General features: G+C 40.2%; 1 non-coding gene across 1 annotated transcript; it reads left to right on the forward strand.

The window, feature by feature from the left end:
- Positions 1-9,037: 9,037 nt before the first annotated feature.
- Positions 9,038-9,144, forward strand: LOC148295772 (small nucleolar RNA R71). The gene has a single exon (XR_015834841.1). It is a non-coding gene; the product is annotated as a small nucleolar RNA R71 (small nucleolar RNA).
- Positions 9,145-13,918: the final 4,774 nt, after the last annotated feature.

Consider the following 13,918-nt stretch of genomic DNA (forward strand, 5'->3'; position numbering starts at 1 on the left):
TAAATCGAAGACCGCAAAGGTTTCCACTGGGATTCCTGATTGGCTTTCTGAGCAAGCTGCAACAAAGCACGCCGATGAGTTCCATTCGACCTTGGCTCAGGAACAGACGAATGCTTTATCGCCGGTTTATTCTCCCTTCCCGTTAACCCTGAGAGGCCCTTTTCAAACCCCATTTCTAGGTCCTCACTATCATCAAGCCAAACCAGAGGGTCTTCTCTCTTTGGATACTGTTGTTAATATTATGTTAACTCGCAATTGTACGGGGCAATTAGTAGTATAGCAAGACAAGTACGAGGTCGTACCCACGAAGACTGAGAAGTTAAAACTAGTTATGTACTTAGATTACCAAATTCAAGAAAGTAGGAGGTTATGTCTAAAACAGAATTTAAAACAAGAGTGGTTGTGATTGTTGAACAAAAGAAGCAAAATGAAATTGCAAACAAAAACAAGTAAACAAATGTAACAAAGAGTGGTTTTAAGAGTTGGAAAACAGATTTTGAGACTAGGGCATTCGAATCACCATAACAATTCAATTCTGGGTTATAAAGATTCAAGTAACAAGTCTAATTCAGATTCAAAGATTGATTCTAGCTAAAGTATGATTAGGCCATGGTGTTTGGTCCTAACCTTGTGTTCCTAATTCCCTAATTTGATCATTTGTTGTCTAACCTAAAATTAAGCATTAGGAACCCATTAAGCATAGAAGAACATTTTAAACAACCAAGTATGTATCTAATCCCTGTTGTCGAATGTCCATACATACTCTTCCTATTCATAGTTCAATTCGAATTAAAGCATGGTGTATACTCTTAATTCAAACCAAGATAGTTAACAAACAAGTTCTAATGGTGATCAATCATTCAAACAAGCATGTTAACTTATAAGCATAATGAATAAGAACATGAATCATGAATCAAACTTGAAACTCCAAACTTATAAACCCAGAATATTCATGTTAGGTTACATCGAAGCCCTAGTTATGGATTTAGCTACTCATAATGGAAAAGAGACTTGAACAGAAATGAGAAAACATAATGAATGCAATAAGAGTAGAAAAACCCTTTTTCTGAAGTTCTTGTGGTGTCCAAGGCTTCTCCAAGTGCTTCTCCACTTCTAATGCTTCTCCAAGAGCTTCCCCACTTCTAGAAAGATGTATGAAGGATATGGAGGTGATTTGGGATGAGTTTGAGTGAGTGGTGATGGCTAAGGAAGATGAAATTCGTAGGGAAATGGAAGAGAAGAAAGCTGGAGTTGTTTTGGTGATTGTTGGAGTGTTTGGGATTGTGAGAGTGTTTGAGGATGGTTGGAGTGAATTGTGGGGGTTGTGAATCTCAGGATTTGTTGTCTCTTGAATGTGGAATGGATGTGGTATTTATAGGGAGAGGGGAGTGATAAATCTGAATTCAATATGGTTAATGCATACAACACTTGCATTATAAAAGATGAATTGGTTGATGCACTTCTCCAATAAATCCCACCAGCAGCCCTAGCTCATCTTCATGTCACCATGACCAAGCTTCCAACCAGCTACAATAGCTCATGCCTAGCTCACCATGACCAAGCTTCCAACCAGCTCATCCTGAGGTCAGCATGACCAGCAACTTCAAGGGCTTACAACTTGGGCTAGGCTGAATCACATGAAGACTTTAAGATGTCCATTGTGAAGTTCAGAATGTGTATGATCCAACCACACAAGTATTGGCCCAATCCAAGCTCGGAGGAGGAAGTTAAGGCCAAAACAAATTGCTAACTCATTTTGCGCGCTGATAAAATCCATCCTGAGCATGGCTCTGTGTTTGCTAGGTAACAGACTCCATATTTATCCAATGGGGCTGAATTTTGTATATGTTATAGTACACACCCATTGGAACAACTTTCATGAAGAATGCTGCCTCATCCGAGCTGTGTAGCTTGCTGAAACAAAGCTTGCAATATGACCTACGGAACTGGACTGGCAGGGGGTTGTAGCCAAAATGAGTTTGTCTTTCAAGCTCTTCATCCATTCATCCAAATTAGGCCTTAACATGCTTGAATTGCATGAATTATGCTCTCTTGCTCTATTGGCCTACAAAACGCACAAATAGAGGCAAATAACTCAGAATTATAGGAAACTAAGCAAAAGAAGTAAGTAAATTGGGCATGTATATGTATGAAATTATGAGCTTTAACAGACCCCCAAACCTAGATTTTGCTAGTCCTCGAGCAAAACAAAAGAAAAACAAAGGTAAAAACAAAACAAGAAGTTAACTAGACCACTTTCGTAGGTAACTCGATTGCATTGAGCGTATGCAACAAGCCTTTAAACCTCTAGGCATCCCTAGTAGGAGGAGTTGTGTCTCCTGAGGGTTTAACAGATACGATACCCACAAACGTTTTTCTAACTCTACAAAACAAAATGGTTAGAAAAACAACTTTGAAATCAACTAATGAAAATGAAAGAAAGTTTTAGTCATACCTCCAACACCATAGAGTTGCCAAGATAGGTCATCAATCAGTGTGTACAAGTGGAAACTATAGCTCAAAGGCACACAGTTTCAAAGCAAGCACACTCAAACCTTGAATAGAGAACATGCTTCGACTCTAATTCTCACAGATAACACTCAATCACTCAGAACCTATGTTTAATTCTCTCAAGAAAGCATAAGTGAGTGTATGAAATAGAAGCACAAATTTGGTTAGATCTCATGAAAGGAATTAAATACTATGAATAGAGATACACACATACTTACCAGCACCCATGAATACATCCTCAAAGATCAGCTAGGTCTTTCACAAGGTTATAATGAAAGGCTAAGGTTAGGGGAAATGGAAGAATTGGAAGAAAAAACAAATAACTTAAGAACATACCAAGGTTGCATGCTTCATTAATCTGCAAGGCATCATTGATTTAGATTGGCATGGCAGAAAACTTCATGGTATCACCTGGCATAGACTTTATTTCTCACACTTAGATCATATTGAAACACTTTCATCTTTGTTGATTTGATATGCATCTTCTTTACTTTATTGCACAGATTCACACAAAATTCTTATTTAGGTACATGGCTGCAACTTCCTTGCTTCAAACTTTATGTTGGCAAACCTTGGTATATTTCTAAGTTACTAGGGTATGGCTACAATAGGTTAAGTATCTCAGATTGAGATACAAAGGTAGGGAAATGATGAGGGTGATAGAAGAAAAAGGCTTTAAGTGTTTGGCTTCAAGAGGGCTAATGGAACACACATATGGGTAGGGTGAAAAGAAAGCACATAGAATAGTTATACACACATAGCCTAGCATCACTTCAATGAGTTCATTCATGAATGAGAGCAAGCACATGATATCTGCAAAAGAGAATCATCCTTAGTATTCAATCAAAATGAAATGATGAGATCAATTAGAGTGAATTGAAGAAAATAAGTATGGATGAGAAATAGAACACTTTAAACCCTCTCAAGAAAGCAATTAGGCTCGATATAGCTCACTAGGGTAGTCTCCACTATTTTCCTTCAAGAATTTGAGCATGGTACTTTAGCCACCCGAATTCTAAGAGCAAAAGCTTTGTGAAGTGCGAAATTCTGATATGAAAACCTCAAATAGCAGCTCCATAGCATTGATTGTATGACATTCTTTAAAAAAAAAATAAAAAATAAAAAAAAAAGTGACAAGAGAACGAAAATTGAAAACACAAATGGATAAGAAAATTGAAATTGAAAACCTTCCCCCCAGACCTGAATTGAACATTGTCCTCAATGTGAAAGCATACAAAAGATGATTGAGAACAAACAAATGATAAAGGGAAAAGTTTAGAAGAAGGTTTAGGAAAAATAAAAAAATAAAAATAAAAATAAAAATGAATATATAAGCAACTCACGGATGACCAGTTAAGGGCCTCAGAAAACACAGCCAGGGGATCCGGGAAGGTTGGAGGGGTCACAATGGTCCCGCTTAAAACCCAAACTTCTTAGACACCGAAGGTGTCGCCTAAAGAACTCCTAGACACTGTATTGACGGAGGTGCTCACTGGGGTTACCAAAAGTTAGCTTATATGAATTTTTTTTATTATTTATTTAAATTTATTTATTTATAAAAAGGAACAGAAACTTAAAATGACTAAAATAAAAACAAAACAAGTAAAGAGAAAGGATTGAAATGCTTCCCCTTGATGCAATTAGGTCAATTGCTACCAAGCACCTTCTTCTTGAACACATGGGTTGCCTCCCAAGAAGCGCCTTAGTTACTGTCTTGGCAAGACATTGTGCAATCAGCTAAGTTGATGGTACGAAGGGAAGTTGATCTACCACATGGCCAGTTTGGATGCCAGCTGAAACTCCCTCATAGAATGGCTTTAAACGTTGTCCATTTACTTTGAAAGTCGAGCCATCTTTAGGGTTTTGAATCTCCACAGCTCCATAGGGAGAAACATTGACCACGGTGAATGGGCCTTGCCATCTAGACTTCAATTTTCCTGGAAAGAGACGCAAACGTGAGTTAAACAAAAGAACTGACATACCTTTGGAGAACTCTTTCCGTTGAATGTTTCTGTCATGGTAACTCTTGGTTCGTTCTTTGTAAAGCTTTGCATTCTCATAAGACTCATGTCTAATTTCTTCCAATTCATTGAGCTGAAACTTTCTTGCATGGCCTGCCTTGTCTAGATCAAAATTCAACTTCTTGATGGCCCAAAAAGCATTGTGTTCAAGCTCCATTGGCAGGTGACAAGCTTTCCCAAACACAAGACGATAAGGGCTCATTCCAATGGGAGTCTTATATGCAGTCCTATAAGCCCATAATGCATCATTGAGCTTGGCTGCCCAATCTTTCCTTGTATTGTTCACCACCTTCTCCAAGATGTGCTTAATTTCTCTATTGCTTATTTCCACTTGACCAGAAGTTTGCGGATGATATGGTGTAGAGACTCGATGGGTGATGTTGTACTTTTTCATGAGTGCTTCGAATGGCTTGTTACAGAAGTGGCTGCCTCCATCACTAATGACAGCCCTTGGAGTACCAAACCTTGTGAAAATATTATCCTTCAAGAACTTCAGCACCACCTTATAATCATTGGTTTTGGTGGCTATGGCTTCCACCCATTTAGACACATAATCAACAGCAACAAGTATGTAAGTATAACCAAAGGAAGATGGGAATGGTCCCATGAAATCAATACCCCACACATCGAAGAGCTCCACAACAAGTATGTTATTCAATGGCATTTCATTCCTGCGACTTATGTTCCCCATCCTTTGGCACCTATCACACTTAACACAAAAATTAAACGCATCTTTGAATAGAGTGGGCCAAAAGAAACCAGATTGCAGAATTTTAAGTGCTGTTTTCTTAGCTCCAAAGTGACCTCCACAAGCCAATTCGTGGCTATGCCTAAGTATGCTTTCTTGCTCTTCTTCTGGAACACATCTTCTGATGAGTTGATCTGGGCAATGCTTGAATAAGAAAGGTTCATCCCAGACATAATGTTTCACCATGGAAAAGAACTTCTTCTTATCCTGAGAAGTTAGATCATTTCTAAGAACACCACAAGCAAGATAATTAACAAAATCAGCATACCATGGCTCTTTGACTTGGGCAGCATATAGTTGTTCATCAGGGAAAGTCTCATTCAAGGGTAGCATAGCTGCTCCTTTTTCTTCAACCACAATTCTGCTCAAATGATCAGCTACCACATTCTCACATCCCTTCTTATCTCGAATCTCCAAATCGAATTCTTGCAGCAAGAGAATCCATCTAATCAAGCGTGGTTTGGCATCCTTCTTAGTGAGCAAGTATCTAAGAGCTGCATGGTCAGAATAAACAATTACTTTAGAACCAACAAGGTAAGAACGAAATTTTTCTAAAGCAAAAACCACAGCAAGCAACTCCTTCTCTGTTGTGGAGTAGTTGATTTGAGCATCATTCAAGGTCCGGCTAGCATAATGAATCACATGGGGCAGCTTGTTCTTCTTTTGACCTAAAACTGCACCAATAGCAAAGTCAGAGGCATCACACATTATTTCAAATGGTAAAGACCAATCCGGAGCTATGATAATAGGGGCTGAAGTTAGCTCCCTCTTCAAGGTAGTAAAAGCTTCCATGCAAGCTTCATTAAACTCAAAAACAGCATCCTTAGCAAGGAGATTACACAATGGCCTTGTAATGCTTGAGAAATTTTTGATGAACCTTCTATAGAATCCAGCATGACCTAGAAAGCTTCTAATTCCTTTAACAGAGGTAGGGGGTGGAAGATTTGAGATGAGGTCGATCTTGGCTTTATCCACTTCGATTCCCTTGCTTGAAATCACATGGCCTAGTACAATGCCTTATCTCACCATGAAGTGACACTTCTCCCAATTCAAAATCAGATTTGTTTCCTGGCATCTTTTAAGCACTAGAGACAAGTGGTGAAGACAATTATCAAAAGAGGAACCAAAAACTGAAAAATCATCCATAAATACCTCAATGAATCGTTCCACCATATCTGAAAAGATTGACATCATGCATCTTTGGAAAGTTGCTGGGGCATTGCACAAACCGAATGGCATCCTTCTATAAGCAAACGTACCAAATGGGCATGTGAATGTGGTTTTCTCTTGGTCTTCCGGAGCAATGGGAATTTGATTATAACCTGAAAAACCATCAAGAAAACAATAGTAAGCATGGCCAGATAAACGTTCAAGCATTTGATCAATAAAAGGCAAGGGGAAATGATCTTTTCTAGTGGATGTGTTCAACTTCCTGTAATCAATGCAAACTCTCCAACCAGTGACAGTTCGTGTAGGAACTAGCTCATTCTTCTCATTCTTCACAACGGTGATTCCGGACTTCTTTGGAACAACTTGCACAGGGCTCACCCACTTAGAATCTGAAATTGGGTAGATGATTCCTACATCGAGTAGCTTTAAAACTTCAGCTCTAACCACCTCTTTCATGTTGGGATTTAGCCTCCTTTGGGCATCACGGGAGGGTTTGCTGTCTTCTTCCATTAAAATCCGGTGCATGCACATGCTTGGACTAATTCCTTTGATGTCTGCTATGGTCCACCCAATGGCTGTTTTATGCTCTTTTAGAACTTTAATTAAGCTCTCTTCTTCATGTGAGGAGAGACCTGCAGCAATTATAACAGGGAGAGTTTCGTTAGCACCCAAATATGTATATTTAAGATTATTGGGAAGAGGTTTAAGTTCTAGCTTTGGTGGGATGACAATGGATGGCTCCAATTTCGTGGATGATGGTCCAAGAGGCTCAATTGGTGGCCTAAAGGATGGTGGGTATGGCGGAAACACTTCTAAGGCAGCCACCACTTCTTGGAACTTCGGTTCACAAAGATCTTCCTCTTCTTGTGTTAAGACAGCTTCTAGAGCATCATTAGACTTTCTCTGCAAAATTATGGAAGAAACCTCATGATCCACAACATCAATTGAAAAGCAAGAATCAAGAGAGATAGAAGGTTGAGATAGAGCATTAAGCATTTTAAATTCAACAGTTTCACCCAAAACAGTCATGGAGAGGGTGCTATCTTTCACTTTGATGATTGTGTCTGCAGTGGCCATGAATGGCCTGCCTAGGAGAATGGGATCAACACGATCTCCATTTGGATTGTCTTCCATGTCCATCACTACAAAATCAGCAGGGAGAATTAGTGTATTAACTTGAACTAGAATATCTTCTACAATACCTTTTGGATATTTTATAGAATGATCAGCTAGTTCAAGTCGCATTGAAGTCTTCTTCATCCCTTCTAAGCCAAGCTCTTGATAAACTGAATATGGCAAAACATTGATGCTTGCTTCCAAGTCCAACATGGCTCTTCCAACCTTCTTGCCTCCAATGTTAATGGGAATGTCAAAGCTGCCAGGATCATCTAGTTTTGGTGGAAGCTTCCTTTGCAACACAGCACTTACATTCTGGTCAAGCTTTACTCCTTCATTTGGAGCGAAATTGAGCTTGTGAGTTTTCAAGTCCTTGATGAATTTTCCATATGCAGGAATCTGTTCAATAAGATCAAGCAAAGGCAAATTGATATTAACTTTACTCAAAATATCATAAATCTCTTTAAAAGCCTTATCTTGCTTTGCTTTCTTAAGACGGCCTGGAAATGGAATCTGTGGAACATATGGAGCGGGTGGCACGTATCTATCTTCTTGAAGATGTGGTGGCACAAATTTGTCATCTCTTTTATGCAATTGGAATTGATCGGATTTCTGAGAATCTGATTTGGCCTTAGGAGCAGATTGAGAAGTTTTGAGTTGTTCTCCTTCCGTGGCCATGGTCTCCTCCTCTTCATCTTCTACAATCACAACATCATTTGAAAGATTAGAATCATCTTTATTATCAATGATCTTACCTGATCTGAGCACATGAATGGCCTTGGGTTCTGGGTTCTTTGGATTGATCTCAGTTTGGCTTGGCCATTTCCCAGGCACTCTTTGAGTTATTTCAGCAGCTATTTGGCCTAATTGGACTTCCAATTTGGAGATGGCAGCTTGTGTAGTTTGCTGAAAATTGGATTGGTTGATTGCCATCTGCTTCACTATATCTTCCAATGATGATGATGATTGTTGTGGCCTTTGGAATGAAGGGGGATTTGCTTGATTCTGGGTATTTCTCCATGAAAAGTTTGGATGATTCCTCCAACCTGGATTATAACTTTGAGAGTATGGATCATTTCTTGGACCTTGGTTGTAGGAATTTACCAACTTAGCTTGTTCTTGCACAAATTCTGGATATCCAGCCCCAAGTGGACAAGCTGTGGTAGCATGGTCATGAGATTCACAAATGCTACACACTTCCTTCGGAGGGCTTCTTGAGTTTAATGCAAGAAGATCATCTAGCTTTTGTTCCAGTTTTGAAATCTGCATACTAGAAGCATCATTAGAACCACTAATAACACGTTTACCTCTTGTATCCGTATGTTGGGTCTCCATTGCTATCTCCTCAAAGAGTTCGTACGTTTCTTCTGGAGTTTTGGTTTTAAAAGAACCACCTGCAAAATTGGTGACTATATTATGACTAGAAGGAGTTAGTCCTTTATAAAACATACGCATTTGAAGCTTCAATGGAATCCCATGATGAGGACATTGGTTGAGCAGCCCATTGAATCTCTCCCATGCTTCACAAAACGATTCATCATCTTGCTGTGCAAATAACAAGATCTTGTCCCTAAGCATGTCGGTCTTTTGCGTGGAGAAGTATTTTTCCAGGAACTTCTTTTGAATGGCAGACCATGTAGTGAGTGAACCAGGCTTCAAAGAATTCAACCAATACTTCGCCTTATCCTTTAAAGTGTATGGAAACACTCTCATTCGAAGTTGATCTTCTGTCACACCTGTCAAGGGAAAAGAACTCACAACATTAAAAATATCCTTTATATGAGTTAATGGATCTTCATTAGGTAAACCATAAAAGGAAGGCAACATATTAAGATGAGAAGATTTAAGCTCATAGTTTCGAGCTACAGTGGGCAGCGAAATGCTTGAAGGAGATGCTGGAATTGTTGGGATATCAAGTTCTCCCATGAACTCAATGGCAGCCATCATTTCTTCTTCTTCTTGGTCTGAACTTGCTTCCGAATTTGAAGGTGAAGAACCAGGAAGTTCAGTGTGGAGAGCAAGACTTGTAAATGTAGCAAGAGCTTGCTCTTTTGCAGTTGACAACTCCCTTTCTAGACGATTCTGAATTTCAGAGGTCACTCGTCTGGGTTGCAATGATGGTCCTGCGTTCAAAGATCTAGAACGTTGGAACGAAGACCTCACTTGTTCAAGTAATGGCTTTTTAGACATAAACTACCTGAAACAGAAAATTAGATTAATTAGAAACACTAAAAAGAATAGGGTAACCTTGGGCACATAACCAGGGAAGAACTTTCGTTCAGTCCCCGGCAACGGCGCCAAAATTTGTTGTTAATATTATGTTAACTCGCAATTGTACGGGGCAATTAGTAGTATAGCAAGACAAGTACGAGGTCGTACCCACGAAGACTGAGAAGTTAAAACTAGTTATGTACTTAGATTACCAAATTCAAGAAAGTAGGAGGTTATGTCTAAAACAGAATTTAAAACAAAAGTGGTTGTGATTGTTGAACAAAAGAAGCAAAATGAAATTGCAAACAAAAACAAGTAAACAAATGTAACAAAGAGTGGTTTTAAGAGTTGGAAAACAGATTTTGAGACTAGGGCATTCGAATCACCATAACAATTCAATTCTGGGTTATAAAGATTCAAGTAACAAGTCTAATTCAGATTCAAAGATTGATTCTAGCTAAAGTATGATTAGGCCATGGTGTTTGGTCCTAACCTTGTGTTCCTAATTCCCTAATTTGATCATTTGTTGTCTAACCTAAAATTAAGCATTAGGAACCCATTAAGCATAGAAGAACATTTTAAACAACCAAGTATGTATCTAATCCCTGTTGTCGAATGTCCATACATACTCTTCCTATTCATAGTTCAATTCGAATTAAAGCATGGTGTATACTCTTAATTCAAACCAAGATAGTTAACAAACAAGTTCTAATGGTGATCAATCATTCAAACAAGCATGTTAACTTATAAGCATAATGAATAAGAACATGAATCATGAATCAAACTTGAAACTCCAAACTTATAAACCCAGAATATTCATGTTAGGTTACATCGAAGCCCTAGTTATGGATTTAGCTACTCATAATGGAAAAGAGACTTGAACAGAAATGAGAAAACATAATGAATGCAATAAGAGTAGAAAAACCCTTTTTCTGAAGTTCTTGTGGTGTCCAAGGCTTCTCCAAGTGCTTCTCCACTTCTAATGCTTCTCCAAGAGCTTCCCCACTTCTAGAAAGATGTATGAAGGATATGGAGGTGATTTGGGATGAGTTTGAGTGAGTGGTGATGGCTAAGGAAGATGAAATTCGTAGGGAAATGGAAGAGAAGAAAGCTGGAGTTGTTTTGGTGATTGTTGGAGTGTTTGGGATTGTGAGAGTGTTTGAGGATGGTTGGAGTGAATTGTGGGGGTTGTGAATCTCAGGATTTGTTGTCTCTTGAATGTGGAATGGATGTGGTATTTATAGGGAGAGGGGAGTGATAAATCTGAATTCAATATGGTTAATGCATACAACACTTGCATTATAAAAGATGAATTGGTTGATGCACTTCACTAATGCATACAACACTTGCATTATAAAATCTGAATTGGTTGATGCACTTCTCCAATAAATCCCACCAGCAGCCCTAGCTCATCTTCATGTCACCATGACCAAGCTTCCAACCAGCTACAATAGCTCATGCCTAGCTCACCATGACCAAGCTTCCAACCAGCTCATCCTGAGGTCAGCATGACCAGCAACTTCAAGGGCTTACAACTTGGGCTAGGCTGAATCAAATGAAGACTTTAAGATGTCCATTGTGAAGTTCAGAATGTGTATGATCCAACCACACAAGTATTGGCCCAATCCAAGCTCGGAGGAGGAAGTTAAGGCCAAAACAAATTGCTAACTCATTTTGCGCGCTGATAAAATCCATCCTGAGCATGGCTCTGTGTTTGCTAGGTAACAGACTCCATATTTATCCAATGGGGCTGAATTTTGGATATGTTATAGTACACACCCATTGGAACAACGTTCATGAAGAATGCTGCCTCATCCGAGCTGTGTAGGTTGCTGAAACAAAGCTTGCAATATGACCTACGGAACTGGACTGGCAGGGGGCTGTAGCCAAAATGAGTTTGTCTTTCAAGCTCTTCATCCATTCATCCAAATTAGGCCTTAACATGCTTGAATTGCATGAATTATGCTCTCTTGCTCTATTGGCCTACAAAACACACAAATAGAGGCAAATAACTCAGAATTATAGGAAACTAAGCAAAAGAAGTAAGTAAATTGGGCATGTATATGTATGAAATTATGAGCTTTAACAGATACTCAGTTGGTTCGAGCCCCATTTTCGTACGGCTTGGAGGACATTGATTGGGGCTCCTGGGAGGCCAACCTGGAGCGGCTGGGTTCCAATCCTGATGTACCTGTTTCCAAGGTCTACTTCTCCTGGTTAGACTGGGTGGACGAAATGCAACCTTTGTTTAAGGACATTTGGAAGCGGAATGGAATATACTACGCCATTCTGTTGTCGAAAAATCGGATTGACCTAAACCCTTCGCTGCTGGGGGCCGCCCTTTGCGTTTGGGATAGCACTTCGAACACCTTCGCTTTCGAACCTAGTCCCATGACTCCCACTATCCTAGATATGGCAGCCCTTTTTGGATTCAAGCCCTGGGGCGAGAATATTGATGTCCTAGGTGACTACGAAGTGGAGAATCAGAAGGGTAGTGTTCCGATGAGGGCGAGCAAGACTGAGATTCTTTGTCTGAAAATCTATTCCAGTTTTATGATGTCTTACCAAAGCATGGCTGATCGTGAGCAGGAACATATGATGTTCCTACTATTCTAGCTTAATCGGTTTATCTTCCCCAACGCGGACGGCAGTGTTAGCTCGGAGTATATGCACTTGGCTGAAGCCCTTCATAACGAATCGGGTCTGGCCACAGGTCCTTTCATGCTGGCCTCGCTCTACCATTACCTTTACCAGATCACAATTAACCCTCTCAACTTGACCGTGTGTGGTCCGAATAGGTGCTCCTGGATAATGCGCATCAGGTTATGTTTTCTGACATGTGGGCTGGTTGCAGGTAATTCGAGACTCCTCTATTCCGGTTGAAGGTATTGGTCTCGCTACTGCTGCTGTGACGTAGCAAAGAAAAGTGCGACTTGAGGAGGGGCGGCCTGAAGAAGCTGTTCCTGCGGCAGAAGGCCCTGCAGGAGAAGTTCCAGCTGAGAAGAATAACCAAGAAAGGAACAACCAAGAGGATGATGCCCCCCGAGCCTGAGATAATGAGTCTGAAATACCGATTTCCAAACCTGCCGCCGAGCCTTCTACTGGTTCTGCAGGTGCCAGGGTGTCTGGAGGTTTAGGGACTGAGAGCTCCGACAATGCCTTTATTTCGAATGCAAGGGCGAAGATACTGCTGGGGAAGTGGCTGGTGCTTCCTCTGGAGGAAAAGGTGGCGGAAGAGCAAGGTGCCAAAGTTTCTGATGCTCTGGATTCTATATGTCGTGCATGTCCGGATTTTGTAGTATTTTGCGAGAATGCCAAGACTGAGTTGGAAACCCTTGTTGGCAAATTCAAACGTGATGATCCGTTGTGTCAAACACCAGATGTTCTTCCCGGATTAGAAGCAGAGCTGACTCAGGCAAAAGGCATGATGGAGGCGCAGCTCCAAGAGCTGACTAAGCAGGACGTGCTGCTGAAGCAAGTATGTTAGCGTCTGAAAAACTCATAGGCCCGATTGGCGAGGGTGCTGGTGCAGAAGAGGGAACTCCAAGATGCAGGGGATCAAATGCTCACAACTTTGTCCTTGGCCCAAGAAAATCTGGATAAGGCGAATATGGATGTCGAGCTGGAGCTGTGGGGCGAAAAGCTGAAGCAGATCCGTCTTGATCGGTTACGCGTGGACGTGCTGCATTTTTCGGACAAGATCAAGACGTTGCTAGATTTATTAGTGTAAACTTTTTTTAAACTTGCCTTGGACGACTTTGTTTTTTTTTATTTTATTTTTTTTATTAGCCCTTATATTGCTTATGCTGATGGATGATTATCTTGGTATGATGAAACTTCAAATGGGCTATATAAAATTTCAAAAACTTTTGTCTATATATGATCGCCCTTAATGTGGGTGATTTGCTACAATATCTTAGCATACAAGATTATGAGTCATGCGTTACCCCCCTCAGTCATCACTAAGGTCGATGCCTGTCGTTTCCCATAAAGAAGGAAGAAACTTTTTTAACCATTGTCCGTTTATAGGGTGCTGGTGGGGGGTTCCATCTCTATCTTGCAGTAGATAGGCCCCTTTTCCTAGGATTTTGTGGACCACAAATGGACCTTCCCAAGTGGGACTCCATTTCCCAAGTCCCGA

Source organism: Prunus avium, chromosome 3 (assembly GCF_965620075.1).
Source record: "Prunus avium chromosome 3, drPruAviu1.hap1.1, whole genome shotgun sequence".
In the NCBI taxonomy this organism is placed as follows: domain Eukaryota; kingdom Viridiplantae; phylum Streptophyta; class Magnoliopsida; order Rosales; family Rosaceae; genus Prunus; species Prunus avium.